Source organism: Hippocampus zosterae, chromosome 14 (assembly GCF_025434085.1).
Source record: "Hippocampus zosterae strain Florida chromosome 14, ASM2543408v3, whole genome shotgun sequence".
NCBI classification, from domain to species: Eukaryota; Metazoa; Chordata; class Actinopteri; order Syngnathiformes; family Syngnathidae; genus Hippocampus; species Hippocampus zosterae.
This window is the reverse complement of record NC_067464.1, coordinates 21284466-21291489: the sequence shown is the minus strand read 5'-3', so window position 1 is coordinate 21291489 and position 7024 is coordinate 21284466.

Sequence of the window (7024 nt, the reverse complement as noted above, 5' to 3'; positions counted from 1 at the left end):
ATACACTTTATGAGGTATCATTTTGTAATTTTAAGGGGTGGATAAACAAGAGACTATTCATTATTCAATGTGGCCAAATAAATAGCTATTAAGAATCAATATGAGTGTTAGCTTTTTAAAGTAGCATTGTTGCATGAACCTTGATTTATATATCTACATAGATATAGGTCTATGTCTCTAGCTAGCTAGACTGTCAAGTCATGTACAACTTTATTGTCAAATGTGCTGTACATACACAGATGAAATTTCTTCCATCTCATGACAACATGCAACAAGAGGAGCCGCTGCGGGTGCCCGCACCACCGTCAAAAGAAAAGTTAACATAAAATGACAAAATAATACAAGACAACACATAAGACACATACTATCATGCAATCTAAACCACTTTCCTGCATACACGTTGTTGTTTGAAGCAGTTATAGATGAAAGAAGAGCGAATCAGTGTCCTGTTCACCAGAAGATCAAAGACGTCATGCTGAAATGTGCACACGTTTGCTACAAACTAAGTTTGAAAGGAACAAGAAGCTATGATGGGGAGCCTTTGGAGATCGATCAGAGTCGCTGTACTGCCAGGGTCTAGTGTGGGTGAGGACACTGGATGCTGAGTTTTGTATGAATTGGAGCCTGTCCAGAGTTTGTCCGGGTACTCCAGACAGGACTCTGTTGCAGTAGTCCAGGTGGGAGGTTATGAAGGGGTGAATGAGTGTTTGAGCCACAGGATAATTGAGTGATGGCTGGTGTCTGGAGATCTTCCGAGTATGACCCATGGCAGATTTGGTGACAACTTTTATGTGCAAGGGAAAGGAGACAGTTTAGTCCAAGTCAAGTCAAGTCAAGTCAAGTCAAGTCAAGTCAAGTCAAGTCAAGTCAACAGTATTTATAGAGCACTTTCAAACAGCCATCGCTGCATACAAAGTGCTGTACATGGAGCGATTTAACATATACAATAAACAGTAAGACGAATCAGTAATAAGTAATATGTAATAATGCGGTAGAAAGCACCAAGCAGTAAAACCAATAGCAAATCTAAGTCATGCTGAGTCAAACGCCAAAGAATACAAGTGAGTTTTGAGGAGGGCTTTAAAGATGGGCAGCGAGGAGGCTTGCCGAATGTTCAGTGGGAGGTCATTCCAGAGAGATGGACCAGCAACAGAAAAGGCTCGATCCCCTCTGAGCCTCAGTTTAGTTCTTGGTACGTCTAGCAAAGACTGGTCCACAGACCTGAGGCGCCGGGCAGGGGTGTAGGGGCGTATGAGCTCAGAGAGGTAAGGTGGCGCGAGATTATTCAGAGATTTGAAAACAAAGAAGAGGATCTTAAAAATAATTCTAAAATGAATGGGGAGCCAGTGAAGGGATGCCAAAGTAGGAGTTATATGCTCCCTCTTACGAGTACCAGTCAAGAGGCGAGCAGCGGCATTCTGTACCAGCTGAAGGCGCTTGATGGAGGACTGGCTGACTCCAAAGTACAGGGCGTTGCAGTAATCGAGCCGGGATGTGACAAAGGCATGAATTACTGTCTCAAAGTGTTCATGTGAGAGGAAAGGTTTTATTTTGGCCAGCTGTCTAAGGTGAAAGAAGCTGGATTTAACAACGGCACCAATTTGCCGATCGAGTTTGAAATCACTGTCCAGTTTAAGTCCCAAGTTTGAGACCGTTGATTTCAGATAAGGAGATAGGGGGCCCAAGTCTACAGGATGGAATGTACAAGGTCCACTGGGGCCAAACAATATCACCTCTGTCTTCTTTTCGTTGAACTTCAAGAAATTTTGTGCCATCCAGGTTTTGATTTCCTCCAGACAGGATAGGAGTGGCCTTAATGAGAAGGTGTCTTTCTTGCTCAGTGGGACATAGATCTGGCAGTCATCTGCATAGCAGTGGAAAGGAATACCATGTTTCCTTAAGATGGAACCCAATGGGAGCAGATACAGCGAGAACAGCAGAGGCCCCAGAATTGAGCCCTGTGGAACACCACATGACAGGGGAGCAGTGCGTGATTCAGAGCAGCCAAGGCTGACACAAAAGGTCCTGTCAGCTAGATAGGACCTAAACCAATCAAGAGCACTCCCGCCAATGCCCACCAAGTGCTGCAAACGAGTCAGCAGAATACTGTGATCCACTGTATCAAATGCTGCAGTTAAGTCCAATAAAACCAGACACACGTGGTCTCCAGAGTCATTTGCCAGGAGGATGTCATTAGAAACGCGTAACAGGGCTGACTCCGTGCTATGCATCGTCTTGAAACCTGACTGGAAGACCTCCAAGATGTTATGTTCATCCAAGAAAAGTTTCAACTGCATGTGCACCACTTTTTAGTCCAGGATGACACTTATGGCTCCCGAAGGATGGATAGATGGATGTACCGTCCGTATAGAGCATGAAATCTGCACGCTTTCCCAGCAGTGATTTGGAGGCCACAACGATGAGCTCTGTTTTATTGCTGTTGACTTTGAAATTATTCAAGTTCATCCAGGCTTTGGGGTCATGGAGGCAGTTTATCCGGGAGTGTGGAGGGAGCTGGGTGGAGGGAGAATGTCATCTGCATAGGACTGAAAACTGAGACCATTTTTGTGTACAAATTATCTCAGGAGAAGCCTTTAGATGGTGAGAAAAGGAGATGTCCAAGAACAGAGCCTTGAGACACGCCTGGTTAACTGATTGAAAGGTACGAATGAAACTCTGAGATAGAGCTGAACCAGTGATGCCAAGATGGTGAGTCAGGCGGTCGAGAACGATGGTGATGGTGAAGCATTTCAATTTCAGCCTTTGCTGAAGGGCCCCTCGTTAGTTCCAAAGAAAAGAAACTCCTTCCTCTTTCCTTATCAATAATTGTATTACTTAGGATATGCTTTGACTTTAATTGTGTGTCAGGCATCAGCTCTTCATGAGCTGCTGTTGTTGTTCTAAATTGTCAATTGGCATGAATCATTCAGGAAACTGGTATCTCGGCCATGAATTGATAGCAGAGCTGGTTTTAACATATTTCCCAACATTCCTAAGATTTGAGAGATTTTTTTTCCTACTTTTGGTGGCACCGTGGTCGACTGGTTTGCATGTCTGCCTCACAGTATTGAGGTCCATGGTTCAAAACCGGCCTTCCTGTGTGGTCTTTGCATGTTCTCCCTGTGTTTGTCAATATGTTCCCTGCGACTTTGCACATTGTCACACAGTTGTCACTGGATGGTACTACTGCACAATGGTGACCTTACATTACACAAACTCTTTTGATACTTATATGTAATGTTGTTGTTTATCATAGTTGCTTGTTATTGATAATACTCGTGTAGCCAGTACTACCAAAGACAAATTCCTTTTGTGTTTCTACATACTTGGCCAATAAAAATGATTATTATGATTGTTAGGATTATTTGCTGGCAACCAATTCAGGGCGTCCCCCGCCTACTACCCAAAGACAGCTGGGATAGGCTCTAGCACCGCGCCCACAACCCTCGATAAGCGGCACAGACAACAATAATAATTTTTTCTACTGTATGCCCTTTTTAGGTGGCCCAGTGGTCGCCTGATTAGTGCATCCGCCTCACAGTGCAGAGGAGCAGGGTGTGATCATGGCTTGGGCCTTCCTGTGTGGAGTTTGCATGTTCTCCCGGTGTCCAAATGGTTTTTCTCCAGGTACTCCAGTTTCCTCCCACATTCCAAAACCATGCATGCAAACAGGTTGATTGAACACTCCAATTTGTCCCTCGGCATGAGTGTGAGCACAGATGGTTGTTTGTCAATGCGTGCCCTGCGATTGGCTGCCAACCGGTTCAGGGTCTCCCCCACCTACTGCCCGAAGACAGTTAGGATAGGCTCCAGCACCCCCCTCCCCAACCCTTGTGAGGATAAAGGCAGGTCAGAAAATGGATGGATGGATGTACGGATGTCCTTAAAAAACAATAACAACAATGAATAACAATACAATACTTTGGTTGAAACGTAATATTTTAACAACTGAAATACACTTTCTCCTCAAAATTGGTTTTGTCCACCCTGTCCCCCTCAACTATTACTGCCGGGTTCATGAGTGTTAGAATCCATTTTTTTTCTCTGTCGTCCACGGTGTCGCCCCTCCCATTTGTTTTGTTTTGTTACCTTTTTCAGTGTGGGCTGGGCATTCTCCCTAATAAGTGCACCTGCGTCCCCTACACACCTGCCAGTTTTCATCTCGTCAGCCACTTACAGCATCATAGCCAGCCTGAACAGCCACCCGTTGCCAGTTCGTCAGTGATCTCGCTTCTGCCAAGCTGTTACACTCCAGCATTCCTGTGCTTCTTGACTTGGTTATTCTGACTCCTTCTCAGTTCCTGCCTGCCACCTCGACCTGTCCCACGTCCTGACAATAAAACCGTTCTGAGTTCATTGTGTCCGCCTGTGGGTACTGTGCTCATCTCCCATGAAGCCTAACAATGAGCTTGCTATCACAGAGCAAGACGCTGCCTTTCAGTGATATACAGTTGTGGTCAAAGTACTTGGCTTAAATGAGAATACGGGAAACATTTCTTAACTTTTTCCATTTAATCACATACAATCATCAATCCTATTCCTAATTTTTGTATCATTCAATCGTGGCTTACTGTTGGACATTAGGTAAAAATGAGCTGTTTTTCTTCAAGCTGGGGTGGTCAGGGCACCATTATGCCCTGTTTGAATTGGCATAATTGAAACTAGCCGATGTGTCATCTGCATGTGTTGATAGTCAAGCCAATGTGCTACTAACAAAATAACTCACTTAATGCCAATCAACAATATAACTCATATCCACCTCAATCCTATGCCCCAATGAGGCGATTCAGCAAAAACAATGTTTGCGTTATATGGAAACTGTTGGTGTGAGCACACTTGCCGTGACAGTTACAGACTTTAACAATGTGGGAACAAGAGTTGCTGCACCTTAGAAGAGAAAACATTTCAATCCCACTTCCTGCTAATGTAGCAGTAAAGGATGATGATTAAAAACAAAAGAGGCCCGCGACAAGACAGTCATGTTTCACTATTTTCCAATCTCTTCAGACGGGAGGCAATGAGCAATCGCAAAAGCTCTGAAGTGTATCACGACCGACACTGTAAGAAGGTTGGTCTCATTTTGTTGAAAGAGGTTTGACATAGTCTTATTTCGCTTAAAGCAGACATAGGACCCAGCCAAATCTCTTCCTTCCCACTGTTTGGTACAGGTTTCACATCGCTCAAGATCATAAAAATGCTGCAAATCTTCATTAAACATCTCCACCTATGTCAACTTCAACTGCTGCAAGAACAATTGCCCGAATATTTGGATTTGATTAGCAGGACATTTTTTACTTGATAGGGGCTCAGATTAATGACAAAACTAGCTTTACTGCTAATAAAATCCTTCTAAAAATTCTAAAAATGTCACAGGTTTACGAATACAGTAAGTATTCTCTCGTAAGGAATCATATTTGTGATGTCCAATCTTTCCGTATCACAGAACGTCCTTCCTACTATGTTACATGTCCTTTAAGAACATGCAAGTACTGTATGTGGAAAATAAAACACAACACAAGCAATAAAATGCAAACATATATGGTCCAAACCTGTTTATAACACAAACACTGCAGCATACAGTACAGGCATGTGAACAAAATACAGTACAAGACACATCACACAATTAGGACTATTTGCAACAAAAATAGACCACTAACAGACCCCGTAGCTTTTCTTTCCACTCACTTACTGTCTTTAATGTGACCTCCGCTCGATCACCACACAAGACAGCTGATGTCGAGCAACGAACTTTTGAAGCCAGCCACAGGACGCTACGAAGTCCTCGATGCCCATAGTTAGCGCTATTGAGCTCTTTCTCCGCAAAATAAAAAATAGGACAGGTACGACAACAAGGTGGTGGTCTTCTCAGAAGAAGACTTTTACAGTATTTTTTCTGTAATCCTCATCTCCAGGACGACTCTGCAAACTCGTGTTTATCACAGCATTCTCTCGTCCTTGTCCGGGCCAGCCTGTTCAAAACATTGCTCTTGTAGTCACAGATTCAACTTCCTCTGCTTGTTTGTCCAACCGCCGTGAAAGACATTTTTTTCAATGCAATGGGGGCGAATGATTGCTTGGAAAAGACGGTGAAAAAAATGTTGAAATAAACTGCTTTTTGAAACACATCCCACTGTAACAAATAGTTAATTCTGACCGGAAGTTGCTAAACATTAACGTAGACCCCATGAGACCACCTCGCAAATCAAGTGGATTCAGACACAGAGTGAGGGAATAGCAAAAAGGAGGATTATACACCTACATATTAGTACAGGGTGAACCCCCCCCCCCCCCCCAAAAAAGGGGCCCCAACTCTAATTAGGCCCCTTTTCTTAGTGTTTTGTCCGAATGAAATGAAACTTTGGCCATAACTTGTTTATTATATTCAAAACATCACATCAAAACACTAGGGTATTTGGCCTTTTTTTCTCTCCGTTCTACAGCATATGTTCTAGATCAGGGGTGCCCATTACCTTGATCCTGATCTACCGGTAGATCGAGGACAGGTCCCAAGTAGATCCGAGGAGTGTCGAGGAGGAAAGAAAACAAACAACCATTTGTGTGTCTTTGTACACGTTAGTAATATATTTTTTTGTGGTAATGTACGCTGCACCCTATTCATCCTATCAGTCTCATTTTCACAAAAAAAGTATCTAAAAAATAAAATAAAGCAGGTAAATCTTGAAATTACCATGGCGCGTGATTACGTCACCGGAGGTTGTTAGCGCTCAGCAGTCTGCAATTGCAGCTTGTGATCAGAGCTGTTGCGCTCTATCTTTTATCGTCATTATTCTCATTCAGAGTTTGCTTCGTGTTCAATTCATCGAGGGCATGGGCAAAGAATAGGAATCTAGGAGGGCCCAGGGAAGCACTTTAAAACGGTACGTGTGAGCTATGATACTTAACAGACTGCAAAAGTGCATCGCATGCCTCAGTTTCAGGCTGTTTCTCATCATGGAGTGTGTGTGTGTGTGCGTGTGCGTGTGCGTGTGCGTGTGAGTGTGTGTGTGTGTGTGTGTGTGTGTGT